General features: G+C 29.6%; 1 protein-coding gene and 2 long non-coding RNA genes across 6 annotated transcripts in view; 1 reads left to right on the top strand and 2 right to left on the bottom strand.

Moving 5' to 3' along the window:
- Positions 1-21,243, bottom strand: part of LOC142333918 (uncharacterized) — a 52,497-nt gene extending 31,254 nt beyond the window's left edge. Inside the window, exon 1 of the long non-coding RNA XR_012758749.1 lies at positions 21,046-21,243. This is a non-coding gene — a long non-coding RNA (uncharacterized LOC142333918). The remainder of the gene's footprint in view (positions 1-21,045) is intronic.
- The window catches only part of LOC142333913 (uncharacterized), a 260,903-nt gene that overhangs the window by 15,896 nt on the left and 218,341 nt on the right, over positions 1-26,666 (top strand). For all 3 annotated transcript variants that reach the window (XM_075381528.1, XM_075381525.1, XM_075381527.1), the window contains one exon: positions 10,550-10,598. The gene's annotated coding sequence lies outside the window, so the exon portion shown is untranslated. The remainder of the gene's footprint in view (positions 1-10,549; positions 10,599-26,666) is intronic.
- LOC142333916 (uncharacterized) lies at positions 1,589-13,146 on the bottom strand. 2 transcript variants are annotated; one of them, XR_012758747.1, is made up of 3 exons: positions 12,655-13,146; positions 8,976-9,329; positions 1,589-1,802 (listed from the first exon to the last, which is right to left on the bottom strand). It is a non-coding gene; the product is annotated as an uncharacterized LOC142333916 (long non-coding RNA). The 2 variants fall into 2 exon arrangements; XR_012758746.1 differs by lacking the exon at positions 12,655-13,146 and adding an exon at positions 11,445-12,647.

Genomic DNA, 26,666 nt, shown 5'->3' with positions numbered 1-26,666 from the left:
TTCATCCATCAGCTGCAATATATCGTCTGAAACCCAAGGTTTTCTGCCAGTTCTCTTTATTCTGCCTAAGTTTGCTTCTGCTGATTTAAGAATTTCTTTTTTAACATTCTCCCATTCCTCTTCTACATTTTCTACCTTATCTTTTTTACTCATACCTCTTGCGATGTCCTCCTCAAAGATCTTCTTTACCTCCTCTTCCTCAAGCTTCTTTAAATTCCACAGATTCATCTGACACCTTCTCTTCAGGTTTTTAAACCCCAATCTACATTTCATTATCACCAAATTATGGTCGCTATCAATGTCTGCTCCAGGGTAAGTTTTGCAGTCAACGAGTTGATTTCTAAATCTTTGCTTAACCATGATATAATCTATCTGATACCTTGCAGTATCGCCTGGCTTTTTCCAAGTGTGTATTCTTCTAAAATGATTTTTAAATTGGGTGTTGGCAATTACTAAATTATACTTCGTGCAAAACTCTATAAGTCAGTCCCCTCTTTCATTCCTTTGGCCAGCCCGTATTCACCCACTATATTTCCTTCCTTGCCTTTTCCAATGCTTGCATTCCAATCTCCAACTATTATTAAATTTTCATCTCCTTTTATGTGTTTAATTGCTTCATCAATCTCTTCATATACACACTCTACCTCATCATCATCATGGGCGCTTGTAGGCATATAGACATTAACAATCGTTGTCGGTTTAGGTTTTGATTTTATCCTTATTACATTGAGGGTTGTAAGGTTCAGTTAACCCTGCATTTTTCCGCAGTTTGGCTACCAGACATGGCTCCCTGTGATTTTTGGCTATGCACCTTCCTATGTTTAAAATTCTGCTTAGAGGAAAGAAGTCTTGAAGAACAGAGAAGAGATCAAAAGAAATGCAGCAAAATGACTTATCGGTTCACTTAAAATGACTTTGGAAAAAGCTTCCAACAATAAAAACATTGCTGGGATAAAACTGTTACATCAAAAGGAGTCTAATTTGAAGGGAAAAAAGTCACTGAACTATGTTAACTATTTTTGTTTTTATGAGCCAAGATTGGATATTTTTTGTTTACACCTTGTATTTTACTTCATCTGAATATAAATCTGAAGCAAGTCTAATTTTACGTTTGTTAGTATCTTTGGATATCATTCCTTTAGCCTAGTATCTTACCAGTCAGTGGTTATCAGATGATTATTTTACAACCTAAAGAATTACAAATTTACACAACACTAAATTAATGGCCACTAATTATGGCTAATGAAAAGTTTTTTATAAATAAAATAAGCAAGCTATGAATAATAAAATTGTTTTTATTTGTTGTTGATTAGGGCTTAATGAATACAAGTGCCCATGTGTTACTTATACCATGTACAAGGGATAAAATAATTTCTCACACATAAGATATCACATGAGAACAGAACCGATTGAACTGATGATGATCTAAACTGATAAATAATTTTTTTATAAAATCAAAATTATTTTCATAATCCTGTTAAGAATTCAAATCATTAATAATTTTAACCGTATAAAAACAATCTTTAGAAGTTTGAAAACATTTGAACTTAGGTATAAAAAGCTGCATAAATAATAAAACGTATTAGAAAAAGGTTTATTTGTTTATTTAAGTTGGTTCATTAAATTTACACAAACAAGGTTGTAAAATAAATAAAATGAATTTCAAATTTAGTCAACTGAAATTAACTTCCATGTATTTAGACTTTAAAAATTATGTTAAGAATATATTTAAAATTAACCGAAGTAAAATATTCCAACTGAGTAACTGGTTGGTGAAACTGGAATTTAATTAATGGCCATACCTGTAAAAGAAAAAAAAAATATATATATATATATAACTGATTAATAATTATTTAAAAAACATATTTCAGTAAAAATGCTATTGAAAAACTAGCTTTTCTTCTTTTATACAGTCAATTCAGATGCTATACATGTAAAAAGATGATGCAAGGTTATAAAGCATGGTAATAACAACAAAGAATTGAATGATCCAAAAGTGAATGATGATTTTTAACAAAACAACCACAAATTGTAAAACTTTTTAACAGTATTTTGCTGTAGTTGAAGAAAGTGGAAAAAATTGAAAGATATATATGAGGGCCTTGCAGGCATAAGTCTTATTATGTTGCCGCATACTTTGCTTCATGTTGGCAAGTGCAGCAGTAGCCAGTTCAATGTCAATGTCAAAAACACATGGCTACCCCCGCATCCACCAATCTGGCCTTCCCCACCAAGCACTGGCAGCTATGTAAACAGCAATGCAGGAAGGTGAAAGCATTTACTCTTGAATTCCCACCAGGGGGAGAAGAAAAAGATGGAAAATGTTTCCTGACCAGCCCAATGTGGGGCTAGGAGATCTGCTGATGGGATGCCAACATCCCCACCTCAGCAACAGGCCTGGTCGGCCCACCAAGTCACTAGGAGCAGACGGCACATTTCTGCCCCACCCTGCCAGGCTTCAAGCACTCTTGCTGGCAGCCTGACTAACAGGTTTACCAGCAGGAGCCGGCCCATCATGGGATCACCCAGCAGACGAACACATTCCCACTGGCCTAGCACAACAAAGCCTACTACAGCCAGGATACATAGTGGTGACAACAACAGATGCTGACCCAACACTGTGAGCACTGGGAGCCACACAGTATTGGAGAACAAACTGTCACTGAGGAGAAGCTCAGTCTGATTCCAATAAATGAGCTGCAACTCCCCACCAGCTGAACCAACCAACATCACCAGAGACCGGCAACTGAACTCAGCAGCCGTTTTCAGGGTTACCACATCAAATGCACAAATTGCACTTTTCAGGAACACCATTACAAAATCCCAAACACCCCTTTTCTGAGCTACAAGGTTGTTATAAGGTACCGTGTGCCATCAGAGGAATCTGGCAACAATTACAAAGAATCAATTCATAGAAGGTATTTATAAAAAAGTGATACTACAACCCTATAATTCTTCATACATTAGAGATGAGCAATGAAGAGAAGAAAAAATAGGCAGACAGCTTGCAAAATTAAATTTATTAATAAGGTATGTTGATGAGCAGGATCAATATTAAAAATGACCATGGATATGATGAGCAGTAATTAGAAAGAATAGGATCGTCAAATGAAATCATGATATATATTTTCTTTTTCAAAGAGTATACAGCGAAAAGGTTTTTACAACCTGAGCATCAAAATCAAAAGAATGCTATATTCAGAATTTATTGAAACAAGTATTTAAATTTTTGGTAAAGAAGAATGTTAAATTATTTAAAAAAGGGAAGACATTATAATGGTAAAAAAAAAAAAAAAAATGGGAATGGATAAGCTCCTTTTATTCAAAAAATTGTTAAAGTAAATGAGGTTATGTTAGAAAATAAAAACACCTTAACAATAAATAAATCTATTTCAGTTAAATCTACTGTCCAGATTGTTATAATAATATGAAAAAATCATGCACTAACTGCATTAACCACAATTCAAACAACAAATAACATGTTAAGGCAACTATCACACACTGACAATTTTCATGGCAATAAAGTATAATCAATTCATCATAGCTTATTATGTACAATATGTGGTTGCGTACTCATTACACTGCTTTTTTACCAGTATTTGTTACATACATTCTATCTACAGGCAATGACTAACTGTGGAGGCTATTCAGAAAGTAACTTCTGATTCGTTAATAAAAAAACACAAACTGATAAATGAAAAACGATTTCTCATGTACATCTTACAACTACTTTTCTACATAACTGCCATCTGAATTAAGGCACTTTCATATCTGTAAACAAGTTGTAAAATATCCTCATCATAAAACTTTGCTGTCTGTGAATTAAGCAGGTAGTAACACTGTTTTTCAAATCATCATTTTCAAAATACTGTGTTGCTGATTTCTTTATTTTTGGGAAAAGGTGATAATCACTGGGAGCCAAATCGGGGCTGTACAGAGGATGGTTAAACAAATCCCACTTGAAATTGTCAATTTGGCGTTGAGTGTGCACTGCAGTATGCGGACAAGCGTTGTTGTGAAGAAAAACAATGCCTGAACTCAGCATGCTGTACAGTCCTTCTCAATTTCTGTAACAACTCACGATAAGTTTCAGCATTGTCATAACTCTTTACATAAAATCAACCAATATCACACCTTCACGATTCCAAAAAACTGATGCCATCAATTTTTAAGAAAAAAGTGTTTGACGTGTCTTTACGGGTTTTAGAGAACTGGTGCCCCCACTGTATTGATTAAGCTTTTGTTTCCATGTTAACAAATTTAACCAATGTCACATCACCTGTTACAATGAGGTCAAGGATTTCATCCTTCTCGTTACAGCAACGGTGAAGGAAGATTAGTGGGTGACCTCATTCTCTTTTTTGTGCGTTAGTCAGAAAGAAGCTTAAGCACCTAGCAAAGCACAAAATTTGTAAAGCCTAACATATCAGTTACAATTTTACAGCACTTTTGCAATATGCAAGGAAAAAATTCAGATAACTCTGTTATTGATGATTTTCTCAAATTTTCACATTGACAATAATAATTGCAGGTGCTTACAAGAAGTGCAGAGTTAATCACTTCTTTCATTGTCTTGAATGTTTCTTCAACCTTTTTAAAAACATATAGCACCACTGTCTTACTTCACTGTCACTCATGATATTCTTCCATATACTGCAGAAAATTCACGATGAATTTCAACATCTGACAAGTTTTTTGCATGAAGGAAATGGATGAGGTCCACACACACTTCACAATCAATGAGATTTTCTAAACAGCAGCCATTTTGAATGATAGTTTTACAAGAACAAACAAGAGAGCGATATTTCCAGTAACACTACTATAAAACCTCACTGAATTGGGTTATTCAACTGTACAAAGATAGAATCACTATCCCCATTCCTTCACTCAATACCAAGGACCAGAAGTTAATTTCTGAATAGCCCTCCCAGTTCAGCGAGATGAGATGAGGAATTATTTTTTTCTCTGTGAAATCTAATTTCTCATTGCACTTGGTGATATCAAGCAAAATCTCTTTCCAAGATTTTAGCATTGTGTTCAGTTTGACTTTGCCAGTCATACAATTACATGAAATTGTGTAATGACAGTAACAATGAACGTGTTTATTGCACACTATGTACTGGAGAATTTTCTGTTGCACATAAAGGAAAGGGTGATATTGAAGACCATGTGAAAACAGCTAACCATAGGAGTGCTATTAATGGTACTGCTTCAGCAAACATGAGATTTTTTTTAAAGCCAAAAATGGGAATAACAATAAGAGTGATCTAGTGTGCTGTTAAAGAAGCTATAATTTCATACCACACTGCTAGACACAAACTCGGTTTCAAAACATCAGACTGCACATCTAAACCGGTTAAAAAGTTATATGACTCAAAATTTTCATCTGCTAGAACCAAAACCGAGGCAATTATTGTTTCACCATTTATTTGATATGTTGAGTTCTTTGGAAATTCATTAATTATGTAACAGTAATGATGGATAGCTCAAACAGAAGTGAAATAAAATTTGTTCCAATTTTGTACGATATTTCAGTCTGGAGGAGGGAATCAAGTTAAACTTTTAAATTTTGATGAAGTGTCAGGTGAAACTGCTCAAATTTAGACTCTGTATCTTTTGCAGTGTGTGAAAAAATACAAACTTGGAGAAAGGTTGATTTGTTATACTGCTGATAACACTAATAGTAATTTTGGTGGTGTGAGGAGAAGGAATGTGAAGAAAATGTGTTCAGAAAAGTTCAAAGTGATTTAGATAGACCTATTTTAGGAATTGGTTATTCAGCCTACATTATACACAATTCAATACAAACACTCCTGGACGTAGAAGTTATTGTAATAAAAATTTATAAATATTTTCACATATATGCACTATAACTTATATTTTCACATATAACTTAAAGAATTCTGTGAATTTTTGGAAACAGATTACAAAAAGTACTATCTCATAGCAGTACGAGGTTCCTTAGTTTGATACCTGCAATAGAAAGAATTCTTTCCATTTTTGATGGCCTAAAATCATACTTATCTTGTCACAAATGCCCAAAATTATTATTTGATTTTTTTGGAAATCTAGAAAGTGAACTGCTTTTGAAATTTTTATATGGTACTCTACAATCGTTTAATAATATATTTCTGAAATTAAAAGCTAATTCTATCACAGCAACAGAAGCATTTCACACATATTCTGAATTAATTTGTCAACTTCAGGAAAGAAAAACCCACAGATTTATACCATCTTCTGCCAAAGAATTGCTATGCACTCTAAAAGAAAATGATGTTCAGGAACAAAAACAAAAATTCTTCTCAACCTTATTATTTATTATTTATTATTTTTATAATTCTGATATCGAATGCCTAGAGTTGTGGAAAGCCAGTTTTGACAAAGTTAATAAGTTTCAGTGGATAAAGTTACGAACTGAAATTGCCTGGTCTGATTTAGAAGAGTGCACAGGTTGTTAATGGAATTATAAAAGATTTTGTAACTATTGATGATCTATTTGATGAACTTACATGTTGAACCAGGTAATTCAAAACCAAAGGGTAGGTTGTGGTTCAAGTTCTGAAAAAGTACCAGATACTACTGAAAAGAAGTGGAAAGCAATTTTTAAGGTGTTTCAAAAGACTGATATTTCGTGTTACAACATTTCTAAAATGGTGAGTTTGTGATGTCTTTGCCTGGGACATCTGCTCCAGTTGAGAGAATTTTTTCAATTACGGGGAATGTTTGGTCTGCAGAAAGGGGTAGACTTTCAGTATCTACTGTTAAACATCTGCTAAATGTTAAAATTAATTTAGAATTTTCTTGTTATGAATTTTATGATGTAATTAAAATAAACAAACCATTTTTGAAAAAAGTCATGTCTAATGAAAAATACAACTGAATAAAAATAGTTTAATGTTTCAGTAAACTGTTAAAACTTTTAAGTAATTTCAAAAATATGTCCTGGGTTGGACCCAAAAAAATATGATAAGCCTATTTATACTTAATAATCTCATATACTGTCATATGACAGTTAACATACTCTCATATACTATCATATGACAGTATATAAGATTATAAAGATTTCTCTTATTGCTATAGAAAGACACAGATTTTGTCCAGTATTACTGTACCAGTGTGAAAAATTCTGCAGTATTTTAAAGCATAATCCTTTCAAAGTTCATAGATTGATAGCAATCGTACATATCACCTCCCTATGCTTCAACCTTCATCCTTTGGTAGTACCCCTTCTAATATATATTAATAATATGATTAATATATATATTTTGAGAAAACCACTGATCCACTACACTTGCTATCCATTAAATTTTGTGATTAGATTCTTTATGGTCAGACATTCTGTTTTCATTCTTGGTTTTTCAACCAAGATGAAAACATTGTAACACCTTCAACTGTCTGATTTCACGGGGAAAAATAAAATATCATAGCATGTGAATTGTTCTTCAAGAAATGTTCTATTTTCAGAAAAAATTAAAAATCATAATAGGTCTAATATATTTGGGTCCCCTTGCTCCTCCATGGGACTCTTGCAAGAGTCCCTAATCCCTTTAATTAAAAAACTCTAGTGCCCTTAAATACCAAGAATTAAAATATTTGATGTTTGAATCATTCTCTTTGAAAATAATTTCTCTCAAAAAATATTTAAAAAAAAGCCGGGAAAAGTTTGCATATCCCAGGTTAACACTTTACAGGATATTTAAATATTTAGAGTACTACTGTGAAAAGGGTCAAAATGCTCATTAAAAAATTTTGATTTACTTGATCAACTGATGTTTTTACATTAAAAATTATGGAGTGTTAAATGCATAAATTTTTAGTAAAACATTTCCATCCCAGTAGATTCCCTTAACCACATCATCAAAATTAATTTGATTTTATCATCAAAATTATTTTTATTTTAGAGTATAATTGCCAAAAAAAATTTTGGGTCCCATTTGACCCCCATCAGTCAACAGCTACTTCATAAAATATTTTGAATAATAGCCTGCAATTTGAAATCATCTCTGCTAAAAAGAATAGTCACAGATTCATAAATAATAACAATATTTACCTCCATCAAATCAGAAACAAAATGTTTTCATGTAATACAGTACAATACTTGGGCTTACAAGAAATAATGGTTGCATTGCCATTTTTAGTAAATTACTGGACCATTTAAAAACATTTCCCATCCATTTATTTAAAATATAATTAAAAAATGTTCTTTTACAGAAACAGTATTACTCTTGTTTGATGGATTTTTAAATAATAATTAATGAAAAATGAAAAAACCTGAATTTTCTGCATCTCTGTTCAACATATACATAAATGTAGGCTCATATAATTTTCATTACCTTTTGAATTGTGTTTATACGTAAATATTATTTCTAGTGTTTATAATTTTAAAAATACTGGCAAAGTATAACATGACTTTCCTGGCTATTAATAATAAAAATTAAAATAGTTAGAGCCAAAAAAAAAAACATTATATATCTTTTAGAGTTGGGAATAAAATTTAAGGAAAGGTTTTCTAAAATTATTCATATATAGGTTAAGCTTAACAAAATTTACTTAAATAAAGTTTTCTCTAAATCTAACACCTTTTAATAACTCCTATAATAAGAAAAAACATTTTTTCAAAAAGACTTTTCTGCATTTTAGATCCAGGGTCTAATTTATAAAAAAATTATAGACATTTCTTGATGATCCTGTGTATGGTATATAAGTTTTAAAGATTTTTGAAAACTGAAGGAAGTTGGAGCAAAAGAACAAAAACTTTCAATTTTAATTTACACAAAATCTCAATTTTAAGAGGTGGGGGTTGATTTTTAAAAAAGATCTTTTGGATTACTCATATATGCATTGTAGGTAATAAATTTACTTTAATACATTTTTCTCTAAAATGCCTTTGAAAAAAATCAAAATTGTTTTTATTGCAACCCCCATAATGAAATTAAAAAAAAAAATTATCAGTATATATAGAAGAAATATTTGACCTGATTTGAAGATCCATTTGATCAGTCCTGAGAAGTAAGGTCAAAAGCGCATAAGTAGATTTTTTTTGGTTTAGATCAACTAGTTGGATCCTAAAATGTAAAAATTCACAAAAAATCCTAAAAATGTAAAAATTTGCTTCATTTTCGACATGATTTTTAACTTAATTAAATTAGTTTTAATTAAAAAGACTTGATCGCATTTTTTATTTTATGATTAATTGTTAATTTTTGAATACTCCTCTGTTTAAGGCTTTATCATGGATTCCCTCGATCCATTCAGGCAAGTGCTGGCGCTATTTATATTTCTTTTCTCTGTAGAATAGCTTATCTACCCATTGACACTCCAATCTGTAACTAAAATTCAAATGAATTGCTTCCTGAAATCTGTGATAGTATTTTTGTCCTGTTGTTGCAGGTACATTTCGCAGATATAAAGTGAATAAGAATATTGTTGGGTATGATATTCTCCTACAGAGAATTGCAGTTAATTCAGTTTTTCATAACTAATGACAGATAACTATCTTTCATTTATATGGCTTATGTTAGGATATTGAATTAGTTAATTATTACAGTACTCTTTCGGAATCAAAATGAAAGTAATTTTACCATTACTTGGACTTGAATGCTGCCCATAATATTGTGTAACAGCTGATCAGCAACAACACTGACGAAAAATGAAAAAACCTGAATTTTCTGCATCTCTGTTCAACATATAAATAAATGTAGGCGCATATAATTTTCATCACCTTTTGAATTGTGTTTATACGTAAATATTATTTCATGTGTTTATAATTTTAAAAATACTGGCAAAGTATAACATGACTTTCCTGGCTGTTAATAATAAAAATTAAAACAGTTATAGCCAAAAAAAAAAAAAAAACATTATATATCTTGTATCCGCATTAGTAAATCCTGTATCAGCAAGATACAGAAACTGTTTTGTTTGATAACAATTGGAAGTCTTGGGGTTTTTGATAAACTCCAGTACAGTTGTCATTTATAAATTTTTTTTCAGAATGTAATAAAAAAAACTATAATCATGATACAACTCTGTGCTCTTCAATAGGAATATCATTAAAGTTAATTTCTGTTTTATATTTATTCTTGCATGGAAGGTGTGTGTACATAACTCTCTGTCTGCCGGTCTTTCTGAGTGTGATTTTAGTGCAAAGGAACAAGCAGTAAGAATGGCTAAACCGTTTTTAACTGCTTGCTTGTACTATGTTAGTCTCTAAATTAAATCGGCTAGACTTATTAATTTTTTTGAGTTCTAAAGCAGATTTTTTTTAATGTGCTGCATGTATATAACTTAATCTATTATTAATTGGCCTCAGAATAGTAACCTTTCCCTGCCTAATTTAATTGAGAATGTAGAATCAGGTTAGATAATGTAAAAGGCCTGATGTGAACTTGTAAAAAGATATTACTGTTAAGCGATAGATAAAACTTCTTATTTGAGAAGTAATAATGGTTATCTTTTCTTTATTATAATGTATAAAATTTTAATTTAAGTTGGATTTACATAAAGAAAACTTGTATGTACATGTCTGTGTATGTTTTTTTTTATATTTCAGGTCTATTACGTACATGTATTTTCAGGATGTGTAATTAATAAGTGTAGTGGTGAGTGTACACACATATGATTAAGTTGCATATTATTTTTTTAGTTACACTTAAAGTTACTGCTTAAGTACTAACTTAAGCAGTTATTTGCATAGTTTTTAGATATGGTACATATTAATTGAATAGCTAGTTAAATAAATCAACATCACTATAAAATTTAAATAAGATATTTTTTGAGTTATCAGTTTACATTTAATTATCATTTTTAAACAGGCCATCTATTCGTTAACTAAGCCATACTTATTTTTTATTTCATAAATGTAAAATTTGTAATTATTTCAGCTGTTTATGCTCATGAGATGTTTCTAAAACTTTCAAGTTATTTTGGAAATTTACATTTGATGATTTATTTTTAATGAAATATTTTATAACATTTTCAATTTTTTCTGTTTATTTTTAAATTTATTCATTTATCAAAAAAATCTTCCCTTCACATGGTCTTATGGATCTAATCGCAATAAATAGTACTTGTTCCAAGTTAAAATATTTCCTTCATCATTTAAAGTAGAGATTACCTTGTTCAAGTTGAGACCTCTGTTAATATTAAACAGTAAAAATATATTTTTTATTTTAAGACTAGTAAAAGGTTTTGAGAGTATAATGTTTACACGTGCCTGCTTCTTAAGTTCTTTTATTCTAATAATATGTATTGTAGTATTACTAAAAGTGATTTGTAATTTTTAAAAATAGAAAAGTTAAGACAAAAGATTACATGATCGTATATTATAATAATATTACTATTACGATAATTAAAGTATTACTAGTAAAGTATGTAATGTTCAGATATATTTGAACAATAAGAAGTTTAACTAATTGCTAAGTAAAATAATTAAATACTTTATTTACTTATGTAGTTAAAGTTCTGAATGACTTCCAACATGAAATGTTTATAATAATTAATTAGCAGCGATGCTAACAACTTGTCTATTTCATGGATTAAGTTATAACTAATTAGTGATGTTGCAGGATGCACATCCAAATTCAGTTTGTATCCAGTTTAAAGTATCATTACTTTTCTATATTCATGTTACCAGTGTTCTTGAACTGGTCACAATTTAATTAATTGATTTACATAACAAATGTCAACCTGAAAATTGGTGGCTACCAAGGTGATCACTGTTTTATTGTAACTAAAAAATACATTGCTGAATAATCTTAAATTTAAAAATATATAATTGTAGTTACATGAGCTAAGTAATTTATATTTCTTTAATATTAATATAGTATAAGGATTCATTTATTTAGTTCATATTATGTGAAATAATTACTATTGATTATAGTCATATGGCATATAGTTAGAGTAGATCTATCTATTGCACAGATACTGGAAATGATTCACACCATCGCTTTTGGTGATGGAAATAATATATTGCTTTCAATCTTAATGTAAATTAGTAATAAATTAAAGATTTGCAGGCTGGAAATTGTTTTATTTATAAAGCAATGTTAAAAAAAGGGTTAAATCTTTATTATTGTAATATTCTAGAATTACATTTATCATATAGTAGTAAGTAATGTGAAGATAACGAGCTTTCTCATTCATATCAACCATTCCTACCCTATCCGGCTTCAAATTGAGAAAAAGCTTTTTCAGATCTTCACAGTTTCAGAAACCTCCATGCCTGCGTCTGAATAGAGGCAGTATTGACCTCAGGATGTTCCCTAGAAACAAATTAGGAATTTCCTGTTCTTCAGAAAATAAATGATTTAATGTATGTAATTCTGCAGTATTTGCAATTCAATACGCCCAAGTAAGATGTTGTCAGGGAATACGAGTTATTTTACACTTGGTGACCTTCATGTAACAAACCACTGCATTATCCTCAACTGAATACACTGTGGATACATATTTCCTTATGTATTAATAAAGCAAGAGTACTTTAACACTTAGTGCTGGGGGTATCAAAATGTGCCTGTTTGTAGAATGGTAGCCATTTTTGCTTATATTTGTAACTTCGTAAATTTAGAACTAAAAATAATATAAAATTTGTACTTAAAACAACATATAAAACCTCAACTCTTCTAGTTTCAAATGATATATAATATATACTTCTACCATTTATGAATAAAAAGATATAGCAGATTTTTGAAAGCCTGTTTTTAAATAAAAAATTTTTTTACATTCGGTTCACACTTAAACTATCACCAACACTAATATTTATTAAAATTACAGTAGGCCTACACCAAAATAGTTTTACTTTTTAAAAAATTTAATTTTTAGGTAATTTTTTTTTAATGAAAAGTTTTAAAACAAGGATCTTTACATAAAGCGATTTTGCATTCACAACATTGAAATGATTTATCCTTTCTTGTCACTTTCCCATTTTCATTCAATCTTCATCACTTTGTAAATAAAAAAAAAACATCGACTGCATCATTATACGAATTGTTAGATGCCATTATAACTGTATAAAACGCGAACGTAAACAAACACGTAATTTCAACGATTGTAACTGCACGATACCAAATCGATTTTATAATAATCGATATTACCAAAAGCGCACTCCTTGCCTTATTTAGGTACTAAAATGTATACGAAAGTAGTGGACTTGAATAAATCCAATCTTTAAAATCTTTTGACGTGGCTTGCTAGCAATAACAAGATGGCTGCATGTTGTGTGGAAACTTGTCTTTCTAAAATTATTTTAAATTATTTTAAATAAAGTGACGACCATGAGAGATGGAGGTTTAGAAAGGTGTGTGGCGAGTAAATGTGCAGTTGCATACTAATTAATGGCAGACTAATATTTGTTGTAAGTTATAAAACAGTGGTGGTCAATTAACAGAACTGAAAATATGTCTTAGCTGTAATCATAAACTAATGCATATATGTATTGCCTTTTTTGGGGGGAGAAGGGTTGTGAACAACAGGGAAGATCGTTTCTGACTGAACAACAAAACCAAATGAACATATAATTAAAATTTATTTAATTCTGTTTAAATTACAACAAATAGAAAACATAAATTTAACAAACCGAATAACTTCAAAATATTCAGACACAGCATATGATTTGGAAATATTCGGCTACTTTGTTATAATATTAGTAAAATTACAGTAGTATATTCAATGAAATAGAAATTTTTCCCAAGATATAAATGGTCTTTTTTGCTCACACTAAACAGATCCTAAAGCATTTACAATCAGAAGATCTGTTTTATCTTAAATGCAGATAAAATAATCATGAAATGCTGATTCGATAAACAGAAATTTTCTAGTGAGAAATTATGAATTTTTATACGCAAAGTCTGTAATTTATTATTTACAAATTTTTAATCTATCTTATAACGCGATATTTATTTTTATTTTCAAGAAACACACACATATTTTGATTTATTCTATTTTGAATGCAGAAACTTTATAAACATACTTTTGTTTTAAAAATCATCTACTATTATTAAATGAAAATTTATAGTTTTAATGATTCAACGTGCATTAGAATTTAGAATGGAAAGTTTATTTTAAGTAATTTTGCGCAATTACTAGATCAATTTAATTCTTTTCATACTTTAATATATCATAGGAAATATGCTTAGTATCAGGAGAAAAAAATCTAAATGTTGGAAAGCAGGTTTGGTCAGCAGGTGACTTGTGCAATTTTAAAGTCAGCAGCGTGTTATCACAGTAGTCTAACCGATCAGCAACCGGTTCTGTGAATCATCGATACATGCTCAGATGCTAATCCATTCTGTCATGAGGTTGAGTTAAGGTTACACTTTTTTGAAGAGAGGTTGGAGATAAATTACCAAGGTATGACAATACTTAAATGGATTCATATAACGCTTGGCTGAATTTATTTTTAAATGGAAATATGGTCACTATAAAGAGACTATAATACATTTTCTATGCTATAAGTCATTTGAATGATGGATGTCACCTTACAAAAAACACAATCAGTCATCTTCAACACCAGAATCACAGTTCGATTCGACTCTAATGACCATTAAGGTTAGTTTACGGTTTATTCCTAACCTTAACCCTAATCTCCCAACACAGAACAAATCAGTAAACTGAACAAATCTCAATAACTCCAAAAACTGATTACTAATCGACTAGAGTACTAACATGGTGTGAACTTACGGGTCACCCGCTATCCAAACATGCTTTCAGACATTTAGATCCTAAACATCTTCTATGTTAACATGAAAAAAACTGAAGTTGATCAATTGCTCAGAATTACCATATTTTACAACAAAAATTTCTTGAATTTAAATAATTTTAGTTATGCAATTTAATACCATCAGTAGTCAAAACAATCATATACATTAAGAAAAAGCAATAATTACAATCGTTTTATGAAACTATCTTTCTTCAACTCGTAGAGAACTCCAAAAGTCAGCACTTTCTAGTTTGGACAAACTGTTAATTATTATGGAAAATGCTTACAATTTTATAAGTTATTACATTCATAAAAGGCGTGGCATCAGACAAACTGTAAAAGTGATTCTAATTGTAATGACATTAGAAGTTCACCTGATATATACATACAAAATAGAAAATCTAATGTAACGTTAACTTAAATCAAGAAGATAAATAGTAACAATTAAATTTATACCAACCACACCACAAAAAAGTCAAGCAAATAATTTTTAAGTCGGTAAGTGAACCGTAACTCATGTTCAACTAATAGAATCCTTTTTATTAAAAAAAATATAGTGACAACAAAAATGTCCGAGTTGTACTCCTATCTGACTAATAACTAATTTTGAGTTTACAGCATAAAGTAAAATAGAAAACATAAATAAATATATAATTTAAATACAATAAAATATACATAAACTTATATTTAAAAAAGAGAGAAAAAAAGATTTTAAGATATCTTAAAATTTATATCTATACTATATTTTTGACAATGATCGAGTAAGCACACATATACACAGCATGAAAAAATTAAATTTTATATTCTACGTAGATATAAATAATTGTCTGTATACTTCTAAACAACCTACCTCTTCATTATCATATATGTAAAAATTAACATGTTAAAGTTGAAGGGCACAATGGTCAACACAAATTCAGGAATATGTAAAATTTGTAGAAGAAACTAGCATGTACTATTAAAATAATTTTCAATGGAATTTTCAAGGATTAAAAATAACAGAAATAAATTCATACTGCTACAAAACATTACGTACAGGTACTGTAGCACAATGTCAGCAAGTAGGCATACACCACTATATTACATGAATTATTCTTACAACAAAATAAGAATGAATTTAATTAAAATATAATAATTTTTTTTACTCTGGTAAGGTAAAATCATTTCACCATAAAATCATGTATATGAAATGACATTAAAGTTGCAAAAGATAAAAATGTAAAAAAATTATAAATTCTTTAAAAGTTATTGCTTTATAAATGTATTATGCTTTAAGTAATGATTTATACATTTCTAACAGGGCTTAACAAAATAAATAATGAATACACGAACTTGACAACTAATAATACTGAGACGAAAAGAACGCGAAAGCGAAACGAAAAATTCTCAATACACCGGCAGAAACACCAAACACTTAATGTACACGAAGTTTATAATTAACCGAATAAAATAAATAAAACTTTTACTCAATACACACTTCGCATTAAATTTATAGTGTTAGGCTAGAAAATAAATTTACGTTTGGTCCATCTCACTACATTAATTACAATTAAATAATCGAAAAAATAATAATTTAAAACTCAAGTCATATTACAATCCAGGAAAAATAATAAAATTAAAAAAAATATATATCTATAAAAATATCACTGTCCAAGCAGACCAAAACTACGAATGTATTGCATCAGCCATATTTGTTCTTTACAATTCTTTTATATGATGCAATAAAATCACTTATTTAATAACTATTCTAAATATTCTATATTCTAAACATTCTAAATATATTTGTAGTGATTTTTCTTTAGGTCAAATGTTAACATTTTGCATAAAAACAATACAACTATTTTTCGTTTTTATTAGCTCACGATTACTCCACGACTTATTATTTAAAACGATTAACTCCACTCTCTGATCGAACTAGTACAGTATTATTCATTTACAACAATGCACTTTGAAATAGAAAGGACCAGCCAGAACACGCTTAACTATTAAATTCTGCCGGTGTATGTGTATTATAAAAAATAGTAGGGAACAGCTAACAGAACCTGTCCCTTATTTTTTACGGTTTGTAATATATATTATTTAAAAAACAGTACATGTTACACCTTTTTGGGTCGAATGAATCGAGTCTTTTGACGGGATATTACACTTAATAACAAGTAAATATGAACTCCGTTAAATGACGTGATCCGCATTTCTCCGTAGTTACGACGTTCCGTCAAATGACGGGAACAGCACTCTAAGTGTTAAACTACAATGATTTGTGATTTTTAGACATGATGGTGAGGAATAATTGCATTATTTAATAAATAGGGGGTCTTAATTATAAAATGGCCGCCACATATTTGTTTCTAGAAGTAACAGTTATTACCGATAATTAATATCAATCAACTAATTAAAATACTATTACTAATAATAATAATAGTATCAGTGTTAATTAAGTATTTAAACATTTCACATATATAAACATACAAATATTTAACTTGATCGGTAAGTAAAGTATTTAATTATTATGTTTAATTAAATTCCCTGTTATAAAAACATATTCAAACGTTACATTAAATTTTACAAAATAGCCAATTTGGTAACTACCCCTAGTAATTACCTCTTAAGTAAGGGATGAATAAAATACCGAATTTACCGTCAACAGTTATTAATAAAAAGAAGGATTAACACAGTTTAATTTCATTTCATTAGATTATAATATAAAATTATTTATCTACGAAAACAAATATCTTTTTAGAAACACCTTAAATAAATAATTATATAATACAATTTAATGGAAAGTTGTGTTTACATATCGGTCTTACGTAAAAGTTATAAAAATTCCTCAAATAAATTTTTTTTAAATATTAGGCATAGAGAATTTAGATTGTCAAAATGTCTCTGCTACAAAACGGTCTAATTTTTACTTCCTTGTACGAAGTAAAGGAAGTATTGTAATCGCGAAAAGTGTCTGTTTTCAGATTTCAACGGAAATATCCATTTTCATCATCCCCGATTTCATTTTGACTAGTTTCGGCGTGACTTCTGTACGTCTCGTATAACTCAAAAACGATTAGCCTTAGGATGTATAAATTTTTGGGTTTAGAACAGTTGTAACATCTAATTGCGGACCTCTCGTTTTGATTGCAATCAAGCGGACCAAAAATGTACAAAACAGCCCGAAATCCAATTTTTATTTGGATTTTTGAGGTTTCTTAACTGCAGTAATAAATCCTCATCGAGAGCTTGTCAACGATATATCATAAGCGGTATTTATTTTCATCGGTTTCATAGTTATAGCTCAATAAAATTTTAATTAATGAAATATTTGGATCTTACAAAGGGAAGGCACGTCGGTTCAAATCTGATTTCATATACATATTTTTTTATTTATTTAAATATATTGATTTATTAATAATTATTAATCTCAGATTGTAATAATAGTTTTAAAATAAATAATGATTCAATAATAACAAAAAACTATATGTATATATATATATATATATATATATATATATATATGAAAAAAATCGGAAGTTATTAATGAAGTAAGATTTTATGTAATTTTCATTTAAAAAAAATATGTATATGTAATATAATAGGCGTACAAACAAGTCATGTGGTGTCCACATTAGATATTTCCTGTATGACACAAGTACGTCAGGGAGGCTTCATGGAGAAAATCTGAAGTTTTTAATCGAAAGAGTACCATAACTTAGAGGAATACAAAAACACTGTTTTCAAGTTAAAATAAAAAATTAATTAAATCTCTGAACGGGTATGGGGTGGGTTTCGAAGTAAATATTACGGGATTTTTTCTTTACCTTCTGTTCACTAAAGATCACGTTTCCAAAATTTAGATGGGGCTTGTCGTATGCTAAACATGTGCTTTTATCAGTCACATTCAATACGGTGTTACTTTCAATATAATTTATTATAAATGTATTTTTTAAATGTTATTAATAATTTTTTTCACAAAAAATGCTTCAATTTTGCTTTTAATTTTTATTTTCAATTAGAATTGCATTATCTTAAATTAATTTCAGTAGTTTTCTTAGGAAGACTGATTTATTAGACGTAATTAAATAAGTGAAAAACTCATTTTAAGTGAAAAGTTTTTCTGTGTAATATTTTATGTATTTTAATTTCCGTAAGATTGATAATAAGTTTTAAAAATAACAAAAATAATTTAATATTAGACAACATATATAATAGTTTATTGTTAAAAAAAAATTGATGTGAATGAAATTTTAGATGGAATAATTTTTCATTATAATTCTGTTGTTTAAAAATAGTGGTTTGTTGAATATGTCTATCAAGGTCGTTGCCGTAGTGTGGAAGGCAGAGAAGCTATGAGTGTGTAAATAAAAAACATGAAACGTATGACAATACTATTCGTAATAGGAAGCTTGTATATGATGTGATGGACAGACGCTATGTTGCCATTTAAACTGATTTACTATTGTAACATTTAAACTGTTATGTTGCCACTTCTTCCGTTGTGGTCCCGTAGCCGCCGAGCTTGGCATCAGACAAATCGCCGCGTGCGTTTTTTCGTATTCAATACGTTTACATAGAAGATGAATAAAAATAATAATTTTTAATATTTTGGTAAAATTTTTATTATCTATTTTTTTTTTAATTTAATAACGAATCAATATATTATAATTTTACTATTAAAAAAAAAAAAAAATTTCTGCATTTACACCCTCGGGCTGCTGTTCATAAAAATATAGATCATAGGAAAGTAATTTGGAAGTCGTAAAAATATTATGGGCATTTTACTAAAAATGAATTAAACTTGCAAAATTAATGATTGCCTCCACTAGTAGTATTTTATGCATAAAATTTTTTTTGGAATCTTTGTAATTTTTTTTATTATTTTCATTTCTTAAAAATTAAATAATAATAATAATAATAAATTGTACTTAAGTTGTATTATTTTTTTATCGTTATATTTATCCGAGATATGATAAGGCGTAAATGTTCCTCAGGATTGAACAATGAGCAGCGCCCGTGCGAAGTTAGATACGATAACTAATTGTACTACATTGCATCTTGAGTGAAAAATAATATTACTGTCTCTTTTGACAAATGAAAAATGACAAGTGACAAATGAAGAGGTATTGCGGCAAATAGATGAAGAAAGAAGCATTTGGAAAAATATAGTTAAAAGAAGAGACAGACTTATAGGCCACATACTAAGGCATCCTGGAATAGTCGCTTTAATATCGGAAGGACAGGTAGAAGGAAAAAATTGTGTAGGCAGGCCACGTTTGGAATATGTAAAACAAATTGTTTTACATATGTAGGATGTAGAGGGTATACTGAAATGAAACGACTAGCACTAGATAGGGAATCTTGGAGAGCTGCATCAAACCAGTCAAATGACTGAAGACAAAAAAAAAACAATAAATAATAATAATTCAATAATAACAAAAATATATATATATGAAAAAAATCAGAAGTTATTAATGAAGTAAGATTTTATGTAATTTTCATTTTAAAAAAATATATATATATGTAATATAATAGGCGTACAAAGAAGTCATGTGGTGTCCACATTAGATATTTCCTGTATGACACAAGTACATCAGGGAGGCTTCATGGAGAAAATCTGAAGTTTTTAATCGAAAGAGTACCATAACTTAGAGAAATACAAAAATCTATTTTCAAGTTAAAAAAAAATTTAATTAAATCTTTGAACGGGTGGGGGGTGGATTTTTTCTTTACCTTCTGTTCACTAAGGATCACGTTTCCAAAATTTTGATCTCTTTTGCTTTCCAAAATGTCACATTTCTTCGGTCCATCTATTCAGGTTTATACATTCTTTTTCTTTTTCACTAGAAACGTAGATTTTCAAATCAATTTTCTAAATTTATCTCTGTCTTTATACAGATCATTATAATGTTTATTATTTTTAAATCTGTTTATTTTTCTTTAAACCGGGCTCTGTTTATGTAGAGATTAAATAGGGTTTAGTCAAGCACCGATTCCGGTGGCGTCTCGTACTTGAAATTACTGGGGGTGCTGCTCCAGAAAAACCTTTTCTGGACCTTTTCAAGGGCGTGGTCAAATTTTTATGGAAATTAAAAGAACCGACAAAAATGAATCGAATAGAATAGCTGGAAGCAGGATATTAATCTAATTCTACACTTTATCGGTTTTTTAAGCACAGCACATTCTGCTTTAAAAATCGTATTCGGTTTAACCGAATTATTAATAAAATGTCAATACGGATAATATTTTTTAGTATTATTAGATAATAACTTAATAAAATGTCGGTTTAAAAACACTGCAGTCTAACGGTACTTAATTTAAATTTCTATTACATAGAAACAAATACGTAATTATTTTTTACTAATTACCTTCTCTTTTGCCCTTCCAGCGTATTTTTGGACGGTTGTGGCGATCAAAGAGTTCTTGCTTTACACAATCTTCTGATCGCTACTGAAAAACAACTAAACCGCTTTCGTATTCCTTCTACCGACTAAACTAGAAAAGGGAACGAACGTGGAACGTTCCACACACACGCGGAGTAAAAACAAAACTACCTTCTACCGGCACGCAAGGGTCAGAACTGCGGGAGCGACAGTGCTTTCTCTCCCTCAAAGCATCGTTCAGCGTTCTTTACGCGCATGCGTAGAATAGCCAAACAGTACGCCGCTGTAACTGTGAAGCTCACAGTTTCATATAAAGATTTTTGTATGTTTTCATACACGCGCAGTTTGTTTACTTGAATTCTATAAGCTAACCGAATAAGATATACATGAAAAATTGATGATTTTTGACATCGAAGTAACTTAACTAGGAAGATTTCCTTCAATTTTAACGCGATTCAATATAATTGTGTCAAGAATGCTTAACTTTTGAAAAGATTTAAATAAAACCTCTTTCTGCAATTCTAAATTATTTTATCAGAGCAAAGGTATTTAACTTTTCGCTGAAAAATAATAAAATAACAAACTGTAGTAAATCGTAAAGATACCGTAATAGATTTAGACAGATCTTAGAACTAATAATATGATTCGACACTCCCCTCAATTTATTTTGTATATAATCGCATAATTGAGGGTATAAATTAAAATAAAGGACTGTATAAATTTTATAATTGAATTTATTCATACGTATAAGAAATTTTACACCGCAATAGATTCATTAAATAAAAAGTCGAACTTTAAATTCACTTCTTTGATTTTTCTCCTGTTCTTTCTATTTTTATTAAAACATTCCTTTCTTGATTGTAATTAGCTTAAATTGTATGACACCCTACCATGTAATGCATAGAAAATTGAAATACAGCATCTATTTTAATGACAATTGAACACCTACCGCAAAAAAGTTGACAACACAGTTGTAGGCTTTTCCTGTCACGCGGATTTTCTCTGATGCACGGCTTACGCACACAACTTAATTTGAAATATTTATCATTTTATTTAAATATAATATTTTTTGTTTATTTAATTCGATGATTCTAACTAGAGTGCGCGCGCATACAGTGTATTATTCGCGCGTGTTAGGCGGTTCTAGCGGTTACTTTAGATAATTTTTATACTTTAAACATAATTCATTTATTTAATTCTACCGCTCTCTCTCTCTCTCTCTCTCTCTCTCTATATATATATATATATATATATATATATATATACTACTGCTGCATCAGAACATTTTGTAAGTAATATTGTTTCCTTAATTCATAATGTTCAAATTTTATTTTATCACTAGGATCCCTCATCCGCGCTACATGCATAATTTGGCATATGAAAATATTACTACCAAATCGAATGTCGAATTTATGCCAATTACGAGAATGGCTTACCCTGATGATGTAAATTCTTAGTTCGGGAACTAAAAATATACAGAATGTTACTCTGTACAGCCGCAAATTTCTAAACTGTCGTCATTTCCTATAATTTTATTATCAAATTAATTTATTTTTACGTATATTATGGCGCTAATACAAACTGATATTTTATAGACGACGAATTAAATTTAGTAAATCAAATAATTACTGTTTGAAGTCGATATTAACATAGACATTAAATCTTGGTAAAGGAAGTTATAGATTTTTATCTATAAGGTTTTTATTTAATGATTTACATAGCAGTGAAATTGATGAGATTTAAACTGCGGTTAAGTTTCCCGGTGTCATAAGAAAGTTACAGGTAAAATTTCGTAATGACTGATTCATTCGTTTTTGCGGTTATCGGAAACAAACGAAACGCACGGCGTCAATATATGTATAGATTGAGGTTAATTATATTTTTTTTTTTTGCTGTTAACGTATATTTTTCAACAGTAAAGGATTTAAATTTTTTGCCGTTATTTAAAATATTTCCTTGATATTTTACTACAAAGTATGTGATTATTTTTTCCTAATGTGTCAGAAAATAAAATCTATTTATGGATTATATTTAACTACACTTCTGTAAATGATTCTGATAGCGGTTTATTTATTATATATATATTTTTTTTATAATTTTTATCTTCAAATTATATTTTATAAACATTACGTTTAATTTAAATATATTAGAATTAACATTCATTATTAATTATTTTATCCGATCCTTTTATTTTTAATTTTAAGATCGATTGACGAATTAGTTAAATGTATTTTATTTGAAAAATATATTCACGTCGGTATAAATTGAATGTAAAATATTCCAATGGAATATAAAAATTCATATTTCAATGATATGCACAGGTTAGTTCATTTTTTACCAGCGACTGAAATATCAAACATACAGCTCTCTACAATTTTAATATATTTATAATTAGAACATACGTACAGAGTGTTGCAGGACGTATTCGCCGAACTCCAGAAACTGATTCAGGACACCAAAAGATGCAAAAACGTTCAAACCGACTTAAGTCCTGCTTTGCTTTGTTTTCCTTCTGGACGCAATTTTGTGGTTTTCAACAAAAAAAATCCCTTCTCAGGAACGGGTTAACCTACAATAATTAAATTTGGAAAATTTAATTTTTTATTCTACATAATAAAAAATTTTGAAAACATCAACTTCAAAGATTTCAAAATGGAGCCATCTTAATTTTTAATTCTTCCATATCTTTGTAATTAATTGTTTGATAAAATTTTTACTTATTACAAAATTTATTAAGCATTTTATGCTGAACAAAATGGCACTTCACTTGTCATGGAAAAGATACCACCGTATTACAATTTGTCGGTAAGAGAATTTATTGGCCAGCGGGTCGGAAGACGTCGTATAGCTGATCATGTGACGATACATAAAAGTACATTCGCGTGCGCGGTTTTATATTTTTTTAATTTTAATTTAAAGCAGAAATTTAAAAAAATCGAATATTGTAATTAACAATAAAAATGTAATGTCGCCGCGACCGTTTCACAGAAAGCGTACTTCCTTGCTACATAATACACCAAAGGTTTTGGGTTCGATTCCAGAAGATATTTGAAGAATTTTCCACAACTAGACTGTAACTTCTTCAATAGCTAATCATCAAAGAAAAATAACTGAACTACAAATTATTATAGATTATAAAAACGATTAACGAGTGATACATAAGGATGTAATGTGTGCGCGCTCACACACACACAGTGAGAGAGAGATTTATTTTTTATTAATACGATCAAAAAGTAATGTGTGAAGTTTATTCTATATCCACCACCGACAATTGTTTAGCCAGGTTTCATACATTAAAAAAAAATTAACAGGTCTTGAATTCAATTCTTGTCTTACAACGATCTTTTCAATAATTACAATCGAAATAATGGCCACAAAGGATTTAAAAAAATAAATGCATCGGTGATGAAAACGTTTGCAATGTTAATTTTATATTTTTGGTTCGTTATAATTTTATAAAATACTGCAGTAATATATGGGATGCATTTAAGTTGTAACTGTGTAACCTTGAACGGTTGTATGTTGTCGAAGTGACGAAGGGGGGACCTCCCTTCCTCATACAACGTACTAGGTTGCTAGGAAACCGATCGGTTTCCTAGCAACCAGAGTTGCCAGACTTACAAATACACCAACCAGAGTTGCCAGACTTACAAATATACATTACCAGATAGACAGCGGTCAAAGACTTTGTTATTATGTCTTCCGCGCTACTAAAACAAATATTCAATTAACGCGTCAAAATGCATCTATTAACAAACTTGAATCGACAGCATATCAACGTTCAATTATTATTTTTTTTTTTTTTTAGCATGTTAAAAATACAAAGACTGACTGGGATTCGACACCTTTATTTTAAAACGGATTATTTTTATAAACACAAGGGTCAACATTGTATTAATCTTTCATATTATACGTATTTTAAAGTTTATGTAATTTAACATTACATATTGTGTAGGGGGCTTGATGATGATCGTAAAATAATAATAATAATGAAAATTATTTTATATTGAAACGGTTTTTTATACTTTTTTGCATTTGAGAAACACAAAACATTTGCTTAGATTTAATACATAATTTACTACGCAAATAAGAATCATAATGTTAGTATATCATTTTTTTCATAATTCACATATACTTCACACTCACACATTTACACTCCCAATAAAAGTTATGAATTATTATAAAGCTAATCGTCGATTTTTCTTTCTCGCCATGATATCTAAAATTTCATCAGGATTAACAGTAATATCTCTACATGTAATCTATTATATCTCTAAAAGAAGCACAAAGACCGACATCATATTCATATCAATAATATTGCAATTCCTTTTGTATGCGTTTGTAATACAAACATCTCTTGTTTTGTGTTTGTTTTTTCTGTATCTGAATATGACTGGAAATGTCATTACTAGAAAAGAGAAAGCGAACGAATCGTCGGTAAAGTTGAATTTCATTTTATTTATTATATATAAACTATTTTATCATCGTGTTTTCCATTTGCTTAAGATTTGAAATTTTTTTTCAAAATTCAATTTGATTATAAACACGAATTTTCCTCAGTAACGATGGATTTATAATTAAAAACTTGCGCTTTACAAGTTCAAGAACGTTCACGATCGTAATTCTTCAACTTGCAGAAATCTGATGATTGCAATTTACATGTCCTCGGAACAGGTTTTGCACGCGTGCTCGAGATAGAAGGGGTGTTACATCTTGTACAATAGTTAGTTGTCATTCGTTTCTTTTGGTAACGGCACATTTCACAGAAGGTTCTCTATTTTTCTTGTCTTCCGGTCGGTGTCTGTGCTTCATTGTTTCCTAGGATCCCTCCAATAATTGTTTTCGGTGACCGAGGTAAAGTAACAACTTGCAGAAGAGTTTCCGGCCAGGGTATAACTAGATCTTTCATGAAATTTGTCCTTGTCATTTATTTTTGCGGTATTAAAATTTACAATGCGTGAAAAATGCCAGATTTTTTTTGTGGGATTTGAACCCAAAACCTTCCCGATGAGTTAAAAAGAGCAATACTTATGCATCGTTTATTTTATAATTGAAAATTTTTAATCATTTTAATTTTTCGATATCAAATAAATTTTTTATAAAGTAGGAAAATATACGGCTCTATAGTTTTAATTACTTTTATTATTTTGATTTTGTACGTGAAACGATTTAAATAATTCGATTAAGCTATCTCTCTACAAGAGTGAATGATTGTTTTAGCACTTTCCGACAAGACACGGCGCAGTACCGACATCGACAAGAATATTTTCACGTTACAAGTTTTAACTTAGTTGTTGTCTACCAGTTTCAGTGATTTTTTTTTGTTTTACTACCCGACATTATTTTTTATTATAGTTTATTTCTATTATCGTCATTAAACTTATCCCACAAGCAGGGCTTACTATAAGTTCGATTAATGTTACTACATCGTATTTAAAATTAGCCATATTTTAGAGAAAAATTGGAGACGCAACCGGTACAAAACAACGAACTGAGACGACACCGTACCGACGCCTACATGTCGGTCATTGTGAAAGGTATTCCTGAGTTTAAGTTAATTCTTACGACCGCCGACAAAGTGTCGGTAAGTGTGAAAACAGCCATTG

This window comes from Lycorma delicatula, chromosome 13, assembly GCF_047948215.1.
Source record: "Lycorma delicatula isolate Av1 chromosome 13, ASM4794821v1, whole genome shotgun sequence".
Classification (NCBI taxonomy): Eukaryota; Metazoa; Arthropoda; class Insecta; order Hemiptera; family Fulgoridae; genus Lycorma; species Lycorma delicatula.
The sequence above is the reverse complement of the archived record's forward strand: the minus strand, read 5'-3'. Positions and strand labels throughout refer to the sequence as shown.